The sequence below is a fragment of the Asterias rubens genome, chromosome 10 (assembly GCF_902459465.1).
Source record: "Asterias rubens chromosome 10, eAstRub1.3, whole genome shotgun sequence".
In the NCBI taxonomy this organism is placed as follows: Eukaryota; Metazoa; Echinodermata; class Asteroidea; order Forcipulatida; family Asteriidae; genus Asterias; species Asterias rubens.
This window is the reverse complement of record NC_047071.1, coordinates 981,597-1,000,851: the sequence shown is the minus strand read 5'-3', so window position 1 is coordinate 1,000,851 and position 19,255 is coordinate 981,597.

Here is a 19,255-nt window from a genome sequence, read left to right as displayed (position 1 = left end):
CGAAGTTGCGAGATAATAATGAAAGAAAAAACACCCTTGTCACACGAAGTTGTGTGCTTTCAGATGCTTGATTTCGAGACCTCAAATTCTAAATCTGAGGTCTCGAAATCTAATTCGTGGAAAATTACTTCTTTCTCGAAAACTATGGCATTTCAGAGGGAGCCGTTTCTCACAATGTTTTATACTGTCAACCTTTCCCCATACTCGTCACCAAGAAAGGTTTCATGCTCACAATTATTTTGAGTAATTACCAATAGTCTCCACTGCCTTTAATAAACCACAATGGAAACTGACTGTGTGACGCCCATGTTACATTTTCCTAAGGTTTTACTCTTCCAAAAGTAATAAATATACAAAATAATTACTTTATAATGTAGGCCCACTCTTTTATTTATTTACGGGTTGTCTTTTTCTGTGAGATCGGAGAGAAGTTATAGTAATTTTATGTGTACCCACAATACCAGTGGATTTAATGGCAACCGTAATGACGTCAATCTACAGAGTTAAAAGATAATACATGCAAAAAGTATTTAATGCATCGCTGAACAAATCGAATTGCTATTGATGGTATTTTTAAGTTGCATTGTATACCTTTTGTTTTGCTTTTGTTACTGGTAACGCTTCTTATACTCAGTTTGTTAAGTATAAAAAGAAATATTATTGTGCTTAACCGGGTAATTTTTTTATTTAATTTTATTGTCAAAGACCAGTATTCTCACTTAATGTATCCCCACATAATGCATAAAATATAAATCTGTGAATTTTTGGATCAAATTGTCATCGAAGTTGCAAGAAAATGATGAAAAGAAAAGCATCCTTGTCGTATACAAAATACTTTGTGTCCTTTTAGATATAAATAAAAGGCTTTATCTGAAGTATTTTATTATTTGAGTGGGAAACCTCTTTCTCAAAAAATAAGTTACTTCAGAGAGATGTTTCTCACAATGTTGTTCACTGTCACTGGTCTCCAGTGCACATTACCAAGTAAGTTTTATGCTAACAATTATTTTCGAGTAATTACCAATAGTGTCCACTGCCTTGTAAGCAATATACAAAGTGAAACACCACAAGGCAACCTGTAGGCTTTGCAACGATTAGTAAACAAGGGTTTAAAGGGGGACATTTCGAGAACCCTAGATTGAAATTCGAGACCGTTTTCCCTTTCAACTCGAAAAACATCACCCGCGTGTAAATTTTTCCTTTCCAGGTGTGCAGGTGAAAAACTGTGGAGACAGAATGTGCATCGGGATTCAGAGCCGTTGGGATCGAGGAAATTTTGTAAGAGTAGGGTTAACGTGATGTCATCATAGCTCCATGGGCAATTCACACCGTGTGCTTTCCATCTTGCCAACAAATCTCAGATATGACCGCTACGAGTTTAAGGGGGGGGGGACGATAGTATTCTACATGTCCAGCATCCGTCATAATGTTGAAATTAAAACTTGGGTGATGATACACGGTAAACTTAGTCAGTGAGGTAGAGACCAGTGATCGCTGATCAACATATCTATGATTGACGGATACAACAGTGTTAATGGTCAGTATTGGCTCATTTCTGGGTCATTTTGACACCGAATGCGAATCATCCTGACCCAAAATACTGATCCGGTTCTAGATTAACTCTGCTGACCCGGGAATTGTTAGAGTGCTTTGAATTACACTTCGAGGGGAATCACACTAAGTCAGTTAAGGCGTCTATCCATCATGTTCAATCTGTTAACAAGCCATGCACTCTTCGCGATCATAGATCAAGCAGTGACACTAAATTGCAACTGCCATCGAGGCGGCTGTCATCAGTGGAAGGGGTCCATGGTTTAATTAAACTAATCTTCATCAGGGAAAGGCAATGATTAATGGGGGCATCCGAGTGTGTGTGATCGTGGGATGCATCAGTTGTAGCATAGAGAAAGGTTTTTGCTTTATGGTTAGATCAAGGAGCAAGGAACCGTAACATATTGTAGTCCGATAGTGCTGTTAAAGTGAAATATTGTTTGATGTGGCATCCTTAAAACCGAAGGGTATCTCATGCTTGTGGGAGTGTTTTCATTTCAGTTTGGTATATTCACAAAGTAGTTTCTCTTAAAATATGTTAAACTTGTTATGGGGAACTAAGACACAAAAATTGGTTTTACACACCGATGTGTGTAAGCAATGTATAAGCTATTCGGTACTTTCACGAGTTCTGTGAAAAATCCCGGACACATTAATTGGACGTGATTCGAAGCCATGACATTTACCAACCTAGAGCAGATTTCTTAGAAGCAAGACCATAGAGATTGTCCGGTAGCTTGAGGCAGCTCGAAACACATGTTTTAGCAACGATTTAATATGTTAAGTTTGCATCAAGGGTAAAGAAGAGTTGTTTCCACCTGTTTCGAAGTTTACGATAATTGAAAAAGTCAATGGGGTTGATAATACACAGTTCATCCCCCTTAGTATGCGTAAACACCAAGACACACTGGAGCCTAACATCAATTATTATAGATTAATAGAATGACATTTAAGCAAAATTCTGCACTAGGTTTTGCTTTTTAATTACGCCATGTATTTTGATGGACGATGAAGCATTGACAGTGACTTGACGTAGTAAATGTCGAAATTGGTTCCATGAAATTACTCTTCGTTTGCGTTCGATCAATTGCCAGTAATGCTTTAAAGGCAGTGGACACTATTGGTAATCACTCAAAATAATTATTAGCATAAACCTTACTTGGTAACGAGTAATGGGGAGAGGTTGATGGTATAACACAAATTGAGAAACGACTCCCTCTGAAGTTTAGTTTGCGAGAAAGAATTAATTTTCCACGAATTTGATTTCGAGACCTCAAGTTAAGAATTTGAGGTCTCGAAATCAAGCATCTGAAACCACACAACTTCGTGTGAAAAGGGTGTTTTTTCTTTCATTGTTATCTCGCAACTTCGACGACCGATTGAGCTCAAATTTTAACAGGTTTTTTTTTTTTATGTATATATGTTGAGATACACCACATTTAGGATTCCAACAGTTCGAACGGTTCCAACAACCAAAGGTACTCTCTAAATGTAAAAGAGTAAAAACACAACTCTTTACTTTTCGAGTTGTCCATCAATGGCTCTTTAAAAGGATTGGTGATTATTTCACTCTTTTAGAGGGGTTTCACTCCAGGACAGAGTGAAAAATCGCTCAAAAAGATGCAAACTTCAATCTAAAAAAGTGGAAGACCACTCGAAAAAGAGTTGTCCCTCATTGGCTCTTTAAAGAGTGCCTTTTCAGTCTTTTGCATTTGTTTTGACAACCGATTGAGCTCAAATTTTCACAGGTTTGTTATTTTATGCATACGCTGAGACACACCAACTGTGGAGTCTAGTCTTTGACAATTACCAATAGTGTCCAGTGTCTTTAAGGCCTACGTGACAGATGGCATAATGCATTAAGGAGTTATATGAGTGGTGTGTAAAGGGCTTTAATGAGTGCTGACAGACAAGTACCATTCGTTATCCTTCACACCTTCAGTGAATGACTCCCTTCAGTCGAAAGAGCCTCCGCGATCGAACTACAACCTTTAACATAGAAAAGGTAATATTTAAATAGAGAATGGTGGGAGGACGAACATCAAATCAATACCCGTAACTTGTGTCCACGGTAAGGGGACTATAGGGGGACTATGGACCCCATCACATGTACGGGGATTGCAGCGTCTTTACCCGGCACCCAGGTGCCGCAGCAGTCGATACTGGATCGAACATGCTTAGGGGGTAGCGTTAACCGCCTAACAATCGCTTCATAAAATTCTGTAAATGACGACTCTTTACCACATTGCAAAGCATCCACCGTGTAACACTTAAAGGCACTGGACACTATTGGTAAATGTTTAAAATAATTGCTAGCATAAGAACTTACTTGGTAATGAGCATTACCGAGCAGAACGTATTAACTTTTTGCGAAAAGGGTAATTTCTCATTCAAATAATAATGACTTCAGTTATTATGACTTATGACTTTTGTTATGCATCTGAAAGCCCACAAAGTACTACAACAAGGCTGTTTTTCTTTCATATGCATGTAATCTCTAGCAAATTCGATGACAAATTGAGCCCAAATTTTCACAGAATATTTTATGCATATTTTTGGGATATACCTAGTGAGAATACTGCGGTATACAATGGTCTCTTTGACAAGTACCAAACGTGTCCAGTGTCTAGCGCCTTTAAAACACAAAGTTTAAACGGTCCCATTGCTAGAAATAGACTGTGGCCTCAATCGATTGTTCCACCCGTGTATATGTATTGAATAATTCAGTGATGAGCAGCTGATGTTTGGCATGGATACGTTGTTTTAATGGTTTAGTCTTTGGGGTGAGAGATAATGAATTTGAATTGTCTTATCAGTTGCATGAATTAGAGTTAGCTTTGCCTCGCGAAACGGAATATTTCAAGATATCACCTTGTAATTATAGGCATGCTATATTTGTATATATACGGTAGGCTTTACGGTTACCCATACAGGGTTTGTTTACATACTGTATATTACGTTCAATATTGAAGTCGCATTTCTTCTCGGTCTAGCGAGGACACTTTGGTGCTTTTGGAGTCTTGCTGAGAAACACAACCGCACTCAATATGCAAACCCTCTCGCATGACGTATGCAATCCCTTATGCTAAATGTTGTGGCACACTTCGGGTCTAGGACACAATCCTAGAAGACTTTCAGAAGAGGTGGGGTATTAGTATACAATCTTATGCACTAGATTTCAATGATCGCAACGTGCAACCATAGAGCAAGTACCAGTGGACTGATCTTTGCAGTAGGTGTCACCATGAGCAAGCTTGCTCTATGGTGTTACCCTGTCGTGTTCTTAGGAATACATCGCACATCAGCGCACACCCCTCAATTTCTGCGCTTTGATATTGTGTGTGCTCGTAAGATTTAGGACCGTCTCATCAACCATGCTTGGAAACTTGCATTTAGGAAGATGAGTGTTGTGACTGACACCTTTCACAAACAAACAATCATCTCAACAACAGAGTAAAGATATTAAGTCTGGTCATAAAGGGTTGAAATGTGACAGTCAGTTTTCTCCAACCTTTGAAGCAGTTTGATTCAAAGTTTGGTCAGACCTTTGTTAAACTATGGTCAGAACCTGCTCAGTCCCTGTTCAGACCCATGGAATACGGTCCCCTGGTTAATCCCTGGTCAGACCCAGTTCGGACCATGGAGAAATAAGAACATGGTTAGACCTGGTCAGACCCTTGTCAGACCCATGTCAGACTTTGGTCAGTCTCTGGCCCGACCCTCCCCCGTATCTACATCTACATCTATGCCGGTCCTCGCCAACGCCTTTCAGCAACTAAACGAGGGTGTGTTGAAGATTTTCCGCGGTACTAGGCCCAGTGACATTTTGAGTACAAGTTCTTATAAGAATTATGATCTGCTTCTATAGATAAAACAGAAAAACACCATTCGTACACTATTTTTCGACCGGGGTACTTAAACATTCCGTCCGCCGCGACCATGTATAATTCAATACCCAACCGATGGCATGTTTTGTGTACACATTGCATCATGACAATTCAACCTACATCATCAGCGAGTTCTGGCACTTACCTGTACAAATGTTCACACCCGGACAGTCCGGTAACAGCAGAAAGTTTCCAAAGTTCCTTATTAAAAATGTAAAAATGATCCACAATGCAACTGATGAAGAAACGGTCAAACCACAACTGGTTCGTGGACCACATCAAACCCTCTCGAGCTCTGGACTTCCTCTATGGTCCAGTACACGTAACACGGAAGTAAACCACAAGTATGTCTACCTTACTACCATGTGAAAGTGTTACCATACATAACATTACATGTACCGTACTATGTCATTACAAATCACACAGGGTGCACTTTCCTTAACACAAGTCAGGGAGTGATACAAAAGGTTTTGGTCTATTGTGTTAGCCCGGCCCTGACAACATGACTAGCAGGCCGGCTACGTCATAGCCCACTTGAAGATGGGAGCGCACAATAGAATCCTGGCTACACTACCGTAACGTTGGGTACGTGTGTATAGATTTATGTTTATAGGACACGATTTAGAACAATCAATAACTGGGATTAAATTATTGTGTTTGGTGTAAAGTTAGAGTTGTGTACCAGTTAAGCACATTTGAAAGCCGAGAAGAACCTTCGAAGTGTATTATACGATACCCCTGATCATCCGGCTCCCGGAATTCCTAAAACGGTTCCGAGATCGGGGCTAAGCCAGGGGAAAAGTGCCCCTCCACTTCCACGCCCCACATACATTTTCCTGTGTAAATGGAAACGGGAAATTGCTTTGAGAACACAAGACTAACTGGAACAAGGATAAACACCAACTCCTTTTAGCCAACTGTTTATACCACAACGCGATCTGCTTCTCAAATATGCTTAATTGTGGAAGGTGTATCCGACACTTAATTACCAGACGTCAAATTATGAGGAACAAAATTGTTTGGAATCAATTGGTCATCGAAGTTGCAAGTAAAACACCCTCGTTGCACAATATAGTGTGCTTTCAGATGCCTAAAAGGCCTCAGGCCCGAAGTTATTTTTGTTGAGAGAGAGAAATGCCTCTTTCTCAAAAACTACGTTACTTCAAAGGGAGTCGTTTCTCACATGGTTTTATACCCTCAATAATTATCCACCTCATTGCTCATAACCCGGAGTAATTTGTGTGTGTGCTAACGATTAGTTTGGGTGATATTTAACAGTGTACAGAGCCTTTAACTATACGAAAGATCCAGTCAAAACATATTACAGCACACCATCTACAGTGCGGGAAAAATAGGCCAAATAATATTTACTGGTCGCACCCAACCAGCTTCATAAATCAAACTTATTCAGCCGTGAAATTCTCCACCGAATGTCAAAACAAAATAAACAAAATTCCTTTTAGCGATAGTTTGAAAATTGCCTACGCGAGAGAGGATTGATGTGAGCGTTAAAAAAGGCCAGCAAAAATCAATTTTGCTGTCATTTTTGTTGTATGCGTCAGGATTTTTTAATCTTGTAAGGGTTAGTTATTTTTAAAGGCATTGGACAAGTTTGGTAAAATGTCTAAGACCAGTATGTCCACTTGGTGTATCCAAACGAAAGAATAAATTAACAAAACCTGTGAAAATTCGTCGGAGTTCCAAGAGAACAATGAAAGAAAAACAAACTTGTTGCACAAACTTGCGGCTTTCAGATGTCTAATAAAAGGCGTCAGGCCTGAAGTCTTTTTAATATGAGTGAGTTAAATTTCCCAAAAACTACGTTACTTCAGAGGGAGGCATTACTTACAATGTTGAATATTAACAGCTCTCCACTGCTCAATACAGTTTTAAGGCTAGCAATTATTTTGAGTAATTACCAATTGACGGTCCAGTGCATTTAAATCATTTAATTATTTATTGCACAAAAAATCTGTAATTTTATTAAAATTTTCTGATCAGGCCATCCCTTTATCGCACCTTTGTTATTATTTAGGAAAGGCAAAAATGCTATCCCTGTGCCGAAAATGAACGAAAAATTACGCGACTACACAGAAACACAATCATTACAATTAGTGGACACCCCTCCCCAGTTTTTTTCCCTACCATCTGCCAGATGTGTGTGGAAATCTTCTTTAAGCTATAAACTCAAGTGCTGGAAACGCTACACTTAAAGGATTACAAATCGATTTTACGTATCATCGCCTTAGTATATTTCCGAATTCGAGGCAGATGCCGCGCTCTAATTTTTGCCGAGTGAGTGGCAGAGAATAAACACAATGATTGAAATGTTTAAATGTCATTTTTGATAGTGTCGATGAAGTCATGACCTTTCATTTTGCGACTTTGAACGAAAACAATATCAATCAATGTTTAGTGTACGACACAGTCTGACGAAGAAACACTCAATTTTGTTTATTGGATGGTGAGTCACCACATCATTGACGACTTGTTAATTTCGAGTCAGCCAAATCGAGTATAGAAAGTCTTACAAGAGACGAGTGCAAATGAGATCTACATAAACTATAGCTTACGGGAGACCACCAATAATATCTTCTTTAGAGGGAAAGATGGTTCTGCAAAGAACCAGAGTTGACATTAGACTCGACATGGCGAGCCATGACGGTTCGGGGACTGAGATCCTGAAACAGCATCGACGGGCTTATATTAAAGACTGATGAATCGTGGCACTTGGCACCTATAGAGAATGTCATGATCAATATATTTTGCCATCGCAGATTGTATGCCCTACAACAAAAATGGCAGCCATTTTTAAAAAGTAAATTGATTGTTTTAATTATTAATTTTTGGTTTTTACCCATATACACCGATGTGTGTAGCACTGTCTACTCAGTACTTCCCCGAGTCCTGTGAAAAAAATCACAGGCATTTTATTCGGGTGGGATTCGAACCCACGACCCTTGCAATTCTAGAGCAATGTCATACCAACTAGACTACCGAGATTGCCCGGTAGCTAGAGGCAGTTCGAATCCTAAGTTTTAGCAGCGGGTACTGCAAACGATTTAATAGATGTTAAATTTGCATCGGGATAAAGAATATTAATTTTTGGTTTTACCCATATACACGGATGTGTGTAGCACTGTATACTCAGTACTTCCCCTGGCAAGGGTCGTGGGTTCGAATCCCACCCGAGTAAAAATGCCTGTGATTTTTTTCACAGGACTCGGGGAAGTACTGAGTATACAGTGCTACACACATCGGTGTATATGGGTAAAACCAAAAATTAATACTCTTTATCCCGATGCAAATTTAACATCTATTAAATTGATTGTTGTTCTACGTAATTCAAATCTGCGAGTACCACCACATAGCTCACATACTAATTGCTAAATCATATGCTTGGTCATAAGGGCACATTTCCATTAAACATTGCCCCTTAACCTCACGAAAGCCCTGAACAGCGTACATATCATCATTCACACCAATTAGGTCCTGATTTTTAACGCAGTGGTCAGATCAAGACGACGTGTAACACCACTGAGACTATATCCTACATCAATGATGTCAATTGAGATCACCCTTCGTACATCAGACATTGATTCAAACTGCAACGATCAGTACGATTGTCGCCAAGTCAGAACACCTTTCACTTGGTAATGTGGTTTGGATTTCCTCAGGCGACGTTCTTGTACATGACCATGCATACCACGTCGTTCGTGAAACATGATTGCTAGCATGCAAGGATGTGTCCACTGTATAAGATCTTTGAGTCAAAAATGCGTCCTATAGCAAGTGTCATTAAATACTGGTGTTTTTGTGTTTTCTTCTTTTTTGTCCACATCTTGTGGTGTTTATCAATTGAATATATCATTGCCATTGGGTGAATGTAGCCACACTCCTTTCAAAAAAAATGGTTTTGGGTTCGAGCAAGAATATTATAGCGTGCACTATTATAGTTTGTCTTTATGAATGTACACGGTCATTCCACAATTTGTACATTTTTTTTTTGCCACAGACGCGTCACAGACAATGTCATTAAAAACCGATTTGTGGCGTGTTTCTTCTTCTTTTTCTACATCTTCTGATGTTTACTATGTAAATCGATGATGTACATACTAGCTACATCATGAAATGGAGTCAATTTAGCCACACTCCTCCATAAAAACACCTGTTTTGGGTGAAAGCTCTATGAATCCAAGCTTTATGAGTAACTGCAGAGACCTCAGCCAGGGGGCATGTTGTATACGATTGGACTGAAATGTTGCGGGGGGGGGGGTTAAAGTCTGTATGACGGAGAGAGAAAAACACCATGACAACTTGTCAAAAGGTGACCGGCGTAAGACCTATGACGTGATAACACTATATGCACCTGTCATCTGTCAAAAAGCTATTACATGTAGGGAGAAGACATCCATTCCATTCAGTTTTACACACGAAAAAACGCGAAAATCAAATACTGAAAACCGTTGATGTTAGTAGAATTGCTCATTTTACAGTGGATTGGTTTTTTTCTTTTTTCTTTTACAAAAGATGAGAAAATAATTCCAAATACGTTTTTCTTGAATAGTTACGTGTAAGCTTTTCAGACCGTAATGCCAGATCATCAGGGCGGTTAGATAATGTGGTATCAATATTACATTCTATAAAATAAAAAATCCGGGTCAGAAATGACCCGGATTCCGGGTCAGATTAGACCCTGATTCCGGGTCCAAGGGGGCCGTGCGTGTACGCTCTCGGATTAAAATGCACAAATGCCACCTAAGAATACAGTCAGACCTACGTATTGCAGTTCGGGGTCAATTGCTGACAGTGCAGACTGACACCATGTGATCATTAGTACTGCACCTCTGGGGGCCCAAATACAACATACGTAGTTTTTAATTATCGCAAAGAAAATCAACTGAAATAAAATGCTAAATGAAGTAAATACTTTTATAGCCACAATAGAAATAAGCACGCTAATGAACGTGCTGAACATCCGTGGCAAAAAATAGCTTTCATTGAAGCGGGAAGATGGTGCGTTTATTGAAAGTGCCGGATGGAAACTCCTCTCCCCATCTAACATACTACCTTTAATGGTTATTGATTTTTTAGAGATATAAAAGCTATGAACTCTTCATTGTCTTGACTATCATTTTGTAAATTGCGTTTATTTGTCACCAAGCTCGCTCATTGAAAAATCGAGTCCATTTGATGACGTAAGCAAAATGTTGACTCGGCTGGATTGTGGGGGGGGGGGGGGGTTCTACGTAACGACATATGCGTGTGGGGTGAGGACTGCAGTTAAAAGAAAAAACAGTTAAAGGCACTGGACACTATTGGTAGTTTGCGCAAGTTTACTTGGGAACTATTAATCTGTTGATAGTATAAAATATTGTGAAAAACGGGTTCCTATATAGTTTTTGAGAAAGAGGTAATTTCTAACTCAATTATTAAAAGACTTACGGCCTGAAGCCCTTTATTAGGCATCTGAAAGCACACTCAAATTTGTACTACAATGATGTTTTTTCTTTCATTATTCTCTTGCAACTTCGATCACTAATTGGGTAAAAAAAAATCTCAGGGTTATTTGTTATTTTACGCAAAATGATGGGATACACAAAGTGAGAATACTGGACTTCGACAATATTACCAAAAAGTGCAGTTCGTGCCCCATCTTCAAGAAGATACACAACATTAGCCCTAATCTTAACTCTAATCCTAACTGTAAACCTTATAATTCTATAATATTTACCAGTGGTATTGTGACTCTATTGTCAGTTTTGATCTATTCTACCTCCATGATCTAACCGAGCCTCTTGCTTGCAAAACAGGATGCAATTGAAAACATCTTAATGGGATATCGCCTACCAACGCCCAAATTAACACCAATCACAATGGAATACAATACATCTTTGAATCGATACTTTTCTTGGAATAATTACCAGCCTGTTGTCGTCTCCCTAGCGTCTTCAAGGACCCAAGGGCTATACCATTCCAAATGTAGCATGGTCTGTCTACACAGGAGTCTATACTGCTGTGGGCAAACCATGTTTAGACGCTCGCTGCCTGTAGATGAGGGAGTCCACCCCGTACTGTTACGTTGTTACGAGTACGGGTCAATGACAACAACAAATTACGCCAACTAAGATACCACGTTTTAGGATAAATAAAACAATTCATATTTCATTGGCATAAAACGTCTGAATTATGACGTATAACGGGGAAAAAACACAAATACCAGATAAAAAAGTGTACAATGTAGTATGTTAAAGGCTTTATCAATGGTAACTACTCAAAATAATTGTTAGCATAAAAACTTCCTTGGTAACGGGCAAGAAGAGTTGTTGATAGCATAAAACCATGGAGGTAGACATAGACATTGTTAGAAACGGCTCCCTCCGAAATAACGTAGGTTTTGAGAAAGAGGTTATTTCCCACTTCAATAACAAAGCATCTGAAAATGTTTGTGCAACCATGGCGGGTTTTTTTCAAAAAAATGTTGTTGTAACTTCGATGACCAATTGGGCCCAAATTTTTCCAGGTTTGTTTATTTCACGCATTATGTTGGGATACACCAAAGTGAGAATAGAGGTCTCTGACAAATTACCAAAGGTGTCCATTAACCTTGTTACAGTCAATAGCTGTAAAACAACATACATAAAATATTTTCCAAAATAAGATGGTATTATTACTATTGAGAATTTGCATCAAAAGTCGCAAAGGCATTCTTACGAGAAACTGCCTTGTCAATATGGATCAGCAAAAGTATATTGGCCGGGATCATTATAAGATATGGATACAGGTAGTTAGAGGCAGACATTTAACCGCCAAATCTAGAGGATTACAGACCACTTTAATTAGGATGGATATTTTTAACGTATTAGACCTTGTCGTATTCAACAATCGCTGTGGCGCGGCCAAACCCAGCGATAACTGATCTCCCCAAGTTAATGAAGGATATAAAAGAAAACAAAGACATGAAATCAACAAATGTAGTTTCACTTATCATATGACAAATACATTTGCAACCATCGCTATTCATGCCCAGGTGGCAAGAATAACATCAATAGCAACAGAGACACAGACTTGGAGCAGGTTAGTTTTCCATCTTCATCGATTTACTTTTGTTAATCACCAAAATCTGTACCAAATATTGGTAGCATTCCGCAAAACACCCTCAAAATGTCAGAGGTAAACATGGCTGGATACGAATCGGTATGCGGCGTGTCCACAAGGGCATCATTGATGCTATGGTCCTTGATGATGGAATGCATGTGGCTAATAGTAACTTGGCTGTTTCATACAAGGTTGCGTACATTTCTTTGAAGAAAAAAAAACCAATGTGGCAGCTCACTTCAAAGATGTTACTGCACTTATTTATGTATCGTGACATAAATTACCATAATGCTTATTCGTTCTTTCAGAAAGAAGTTTGTTCAGGGATGGATCGATTACGGAAGCGCATAATATTGCCACCGCCTGCAATACACAAGTTTAAGAGAACCATCTAAACTATTTAACTGTTAGGCATTGACTTGTTGTTAAATTGAACGACCAAGTGACTGCTGCCGTGATGTCGAGGGGGAATCATAAAGGAGAGAATGGATACCCGGCTCAGACCAGAATAGACTTGGGGTGATTGTAAGCAATCAATTGATTATGGTTCTATCCTGGGAATACCCATAGCCAATACATTACCAATGTTGAATACACCTATGACATTGTAACATCTGTTGTGGTATATCAGACTACACCAGCAACCATATACCCCGCTGTGCAGTATTATGATACTGATAACCACCCCAAAAAGGAACTCCATGGTGCATTACGTATTCAAGTTATAATGTCAGTGGACACTTCAACAGAAATAATTTATACAGTTACGAAAATGCTGTTGGAATTGTGGGGGTTTTTTCAGTATTTTTTGTAATATTTATTTTATAGTCTCATCTTTTCAAAGATGATTTTTAACATTGCGATTTGTCTTTATCATCTATATTTTCTTTAATCACTCCAACTGTATAATACTTTGCTACATGAACTTTTGTTTGGTTCAGACTATAGAGCTATATATTGACAATATACATAGCTCTTTGGTCCAGACTTATACTCTGTTACCTTGAGGCGCAGTCTATCTGCAACTGTTTTGCGCTTTCTAAATTTGTCTTTATTATTACAATAATTTGTTTATTATTGTTGGAAAAATTGCAAATTGGACCGTAAGTAATTATTTCTAGGACCAGCATATTCCACAGCCATTAAAAAATGGTAATTAACAACAATTTCATTAAGAGGTTGAGCCCCTTTTTTTTTAAGAAACACACTGCAATTACGTGTAGAAAATATTAACGAGTGATCAAAAAAATATATATTATGATAATTATGGCTTATAATAGTTGATTAGAGAATGTTTAAGCGATTGTTTGTCTGCGTGTCTCCACGGTTTGCCTTTTTTTAATTTTATGTCTGTTCGTACAATTGCTATTTGGAAATTGCCCTTCACAACTTGTTGTACAATTACCAAAATTACTCCCAACTTGTTTATGTGGAATGAACATTACATGAAGACCAGATTTATGTCATATATCTGTTTTTATTTTAAGGGTCTGGATACCTTTTACATCACACAAAACACAAATGTCCACAGATTTACATTATACTTACACGGTTTAAAGATAATGAAGGCAGTGAGCTTGCCTTAAAATTACTTACCGAGGTGCTGTAGTTTTTGAGAAATGAGTAAAACAATATTTTACGAAAATCATGTTGGCATGTACAACCGACTTTTGCGACTCTCCTAGAAAACATTGCTTTGTGATTTTCACTTTTTTTCAAAAACTTGATGGCTAATGAAGCTATCTTCATCCACAGTGCGTATGGATTCATGTCATGGCCCAAAACTTGATCTAGACAAACGGTATCACTGGTTTGACGTAACGCAATGTGACATTTTCCAGAATGTTTTGCACATCTAAAGTTTGTCAGAATAAATAGTTGCCATGACCAAATTAAACGTAAGTAAAAAACGTCACAGCAACCGTTTAGTCAGCATTTTTCAATAAATTAGAGTACGTACTGCTGACACCGCAACTCAAAAGCCAACTCCAAAATAGCTGTTTTTCTTGGACTGTACAGCCTCTTCACGCACAAACTCTGATCCTCTTAAAGTGTGAATAAATATTATGACCTTTTACTAAAAGCGTTTCCAGGCTATGCTCCAATCATAATTTGTTCGTGTCGAGCAAGCTGAAGCGAGAGAGTTTCTCTCACGCCTCCAGTGCGAAGACGGAACAAGTCATCATCTGAACGCAACCCGAAGCCATTCAGCCACGCACACACGTGTCTTTACCTTCCCAACCACACGAAGATCCATAGACACTACAACCGTTTTAGCTGATCAATTCTAGTTCTGGCGATAAAAACCAATTACGAATTCCAAGGGATTCTTTTTTTTCTGTTAACAGTATTGGGCCAGATGGAGCTTTTCCATTAAAAGGAACCCTGGTTGTTGATGCATTTAAGCGGCTTATCCCTGTAGGTAAACCAGGGTAAATTTGCAGACGATTTGTGTAAACGCACTTCTTGGTTTCCTCTTCTTGAATAGTGGGCATAAAAATAGGGTCAACAGGCCCTCTATCGGCTCGAGTAGCTACTACGGCACAAGACATCGGATAGGGGCACTATATACCCCCTACTTTTGACCGGAATAACTGGAACATGAAACCGCCACCTGCGAGCCTGTCAAATGTTACGGGGCATAAACCTATCCATAATCATTAAGGAACATTGTATACCAACCAGGGACGCGGGAAAAAAGAACTGAACAGCAAGTTTCCATTTTGGCGTTAAAGGGTCAATCTGTCGTTTAATGGCAGTAGCCCAGCAGTTTAATTTATTTCGAGCAAGAGACATTTGATAGGGAAACCTTAGCCATGAAGACTTTGGAAAGGGAAAAGTCAGCCTTGAAGACATTGAACAGGGAAGACTTATCATTGGCTGAGAGTTTTACGTGGCGCATGCGTGAGTACGTGTTTTCATTGTACGGTATCCATGAAAAATACATTATAACTACTTCAAGTCGGATGACGTGTTTAGACGCATGTTTTTTTGTTCGCAGATTTACGGCAGATGTTTTGTTAACGCTCATAAACTTCAAAATGTCCCCCATTTGTTCGCTGATATGCGAACAGCTGACACTTTAAAGTATTTTATCCACAGAGCTGTCCGTTGTGTACGTTTACAGACAGGCAAGAAATGTGATACATGTACGTAGCTTTGCACCAAAGTTAAGTTTTGACGTCACAGGGGCTGCCCTCGTAGCAAATGTTTCGCAGGAGTTGAGCACATTAAATTTACCAGTTGCGAAGTGTTTTTGCGAATATTTGACGTCAAAAATCATATTCGCATAAATATGCAGGAAATATGAAAATGGCTTGAGTCGTACCCATACTCAGCCGTATACATGGCACTCATCGTTGTCTTATTCATAGCAACAAAAAAACAATCATGATGTGTAGATGTCTAGTTGGTACTGTCTAGTCATTGGTCTTTTTGTTATCCCTTTTTGTTTGTCTTCTGTCCTTGGTTTTCTTGTTTACTGCCCTTTAGGCATTTTTGTTTAATTCTGTTGGTTGCTTTTTCTGTGATTTATTGTATTTGTATGTTTTTTGTTGCATTATGGAATAATAATAAAACAATTAAACAAATCATAACTCGTTAATGTACTCTGCATACTTTTATCGGTACTCATATACGACGAGTATGATCCCACTTGTTTAACTTTAACTGTATTTCGGTACTCATGAGCAAATAAATCAAATCTGTAAACAAACTCCCCGCAAGCATTCATTGACCCGGTTATTGGTCCCTTGAGGCCTGTCCCATGTTTGGGTCACTGTGACCCGTAACCTGTGTCACAAATGAACCCCAACATTGGTTAAGCAAGCACTGAATCCGAGCTCAGTTCCCATTTTTAAAACCAGCTTCGGATCAGTCTAACCAACAGATGGCTCAATCCGAGTCAATTTTGAGTCTATAATCATGTTCCGACTGCATGATAAATATTATCCAACGAAAAAAAAGACATTCAAAGGACTCAACTAACTACAGCTACTTTTTAGATAAGAAGATATAATACTCACACACTGAGAATCTTCGAACATTTAGCCGGTTCCAAACTATCTTAAGAAGTTGTTGCGAAATACTGGCTCCTGCACTGATCTGTTGGAATAAATAAACAAAAGATCTGTAGTCAGCATTACACTCTAAAAACAAAAAAACACCGGTCAGAGTTGACCCGGATTGCGGGTTACTAACCCATTTCCGGGTCAGGTTGACATGGATTGTGGTTACGAAATAGGATTTTGACCCATTTCTGCTTCATTTTGACCCAATGGAATTAAATAGATTGGCCCTCGATTACCAGGCCCCGCTCAATTTTTAATAGAATACACAGAAAACTGAAATAACATAATCATAGGAGACTGAAATACAATGTAGGTGAATACAGTACCGTTAGCGTAGTCCGTAGTGTAAATGTATTTTTATAATCATAACAGACATTACATCTTCAAGCTATGAATAAACCTTAACGTTGAATCACAATCATCACCATCTATGTCAAAGACTTCGGTTTGTTTTAGTGTTTGCTCCCAATGGTACACACAGGGCTTTAAAGGCACTGGACACGTTTGGTAATTGTCAAAGATCAGTATTCTCACTTATTGTATTCCAACATATGTATAAAATAACCTATGGAAATTTGGGCTCAATTGAACATCGAATTTGCATGGATAATGAAAGAAAAACACCCTCGTTGCGTTACTATTTGAGCTTCCAGATGCATAATAAAAGGCTTCAGCTGAAGTATTTTATTATTTGAGTGAGCAATTACTTCTTTCTCAAAAACTGCGTTACTTCAAAGGAAGCCGTTTCTCACAATGTGTTATATTATCACCAGCTCTCCATCGCTTGTTACCAAGTAAGTTTCTATGCTAACATTTATTTTGGGTAAATACCAATAGTGTCCAGTGCCTTTAAAAAAACGACAGAGACCTGTACAATTTACGGGGGTCGTTGCTTTAAGTTTTCCCCCTGGGCACGCCTCGGATGTTGGACTTCACGCTTCGTGCTGTTTGCTGGGTAGACACATACTGCTTTAGAAACTGTTTAATGTTGAACATGAATATCGCAGGAGAGAGTGGCAGGGATGTGGTATAACGATGGAGTGTACAGCAGCAACTGATGTCATGTATCAGAAAATCATCAATTATTAAGGATTTTCTCTCGTTCTCTGCGTGGTGGGAAGGTTGGTCAAAGCATGTGCAGCATAGTTCTACTTCTCACAGGGGAGCCCATACATTGTTAAACCCTCTCTAGTGCACTACTTACTACCGTTGCAAATCACTATAAATGTAAGTGACGTTAATAGGTTTTTAAAGGGATGTGTAGAGTATAATTTCTCGAATTCAAGTTCAAGTTCCGAGCTAGTCTGGTCGACTCAGATTCACAAAGCACAAAAGGGTGAGTCCGAGTTCAAGTTTCGAGGTATTCTGGTCGACTCGGAGTCACGAATCGTCATTTTGGTTGACTCGGAATTATTTTGTTGACTCGGAATCACGACTAACAAAGGACAAGTTCGAAGTCTAGTTCCGAGTAATTCTGGTCAACTCGGAATCACGAGTCACAACGAGTCCGAGTTCATGTTCCGAGATACTGGTCAACTCGTAGTCACCAGTCACAAAGGGCAAGTCTGAGTTCAAGTTCCGAGTTATTCTCGCCTTTCGGCGACTCAGAGTCACAAGTCACTGAGGGCGAGTCCAAGTTCATGTTCCGAGTTTCTGGTCGACCCGGAGTGGAGTCACAAGGCACGAGGCCTTGTGAAAGTTTCAGATGTCAGTTTAAGGATAAAGAACAGTGTTAAAACAAATATGTATATTTTTGCCTTTAAAGTCACTCTCATAATTTCAGTCACCCATTTATGAGCCACCGCTCCCCACTTGACCTGGATGCATTTCAACGCAGTGCTATTCTTGGACCCGATTTTAGGCTGAGACATGTGCTATTCGTCATCATTCCAATCTCATTACATTGACGATCATTTGGTTCTACATCTAACTTTATTACCATTCAATACCATTAGTCTACATGCCACTACATACTAATCATGACTGTTCAAGAGTAAAGCTCTGCATTCGTGTTTTAATTCCGTCCAGGGCCCAATTTCATAGAGCAGCTTAAGCACAAAGTATTGATTGAGAATGTTCTGGTTAGCATAAATGAGCAGGATACCAGTCACAATATGTACACGTTACATCGTAGTGTGGCGGGTAACCTTTCATAGTCGGGTAAGCATGTTTTTATTGTACTTAGCTACTTTTTGTGCTTAAGCAGCTCCGTGAAATTGAGCAATTTCAAAAAGCTGCTTAAGCTCCAAAATTAGCTCAGCACGACAAAATATGCCTACCAGATTAAGGTTACCAGCCAAAATACCATGTCACATATACATTCTGGTTTAAACCTCATTTTTGCTTAGCCGAATTTGTAAGCAATATTTTCTTCGCAAGCATCTGTATGAAATTCGGCCCTCGCCCCATTACTCATTACCAAGTTATTAGGTTTTATGCTAACAATTATTTTGAATAATTACCAATAGTGTCCACTGCCTTTAACTATCTATTGGCTGATTTAGGGAAATCTCTTCGTGAACCCTTAAAGGTATACCTGAAAGTAGTTTGAATGATCAGAAAGGTAAACGAACAAGCTGTATTCTGTACAGTTTCGTCCTGTGAACTACCATGCCATTTACATTACATTTTCCTCCGACACTCATTCAT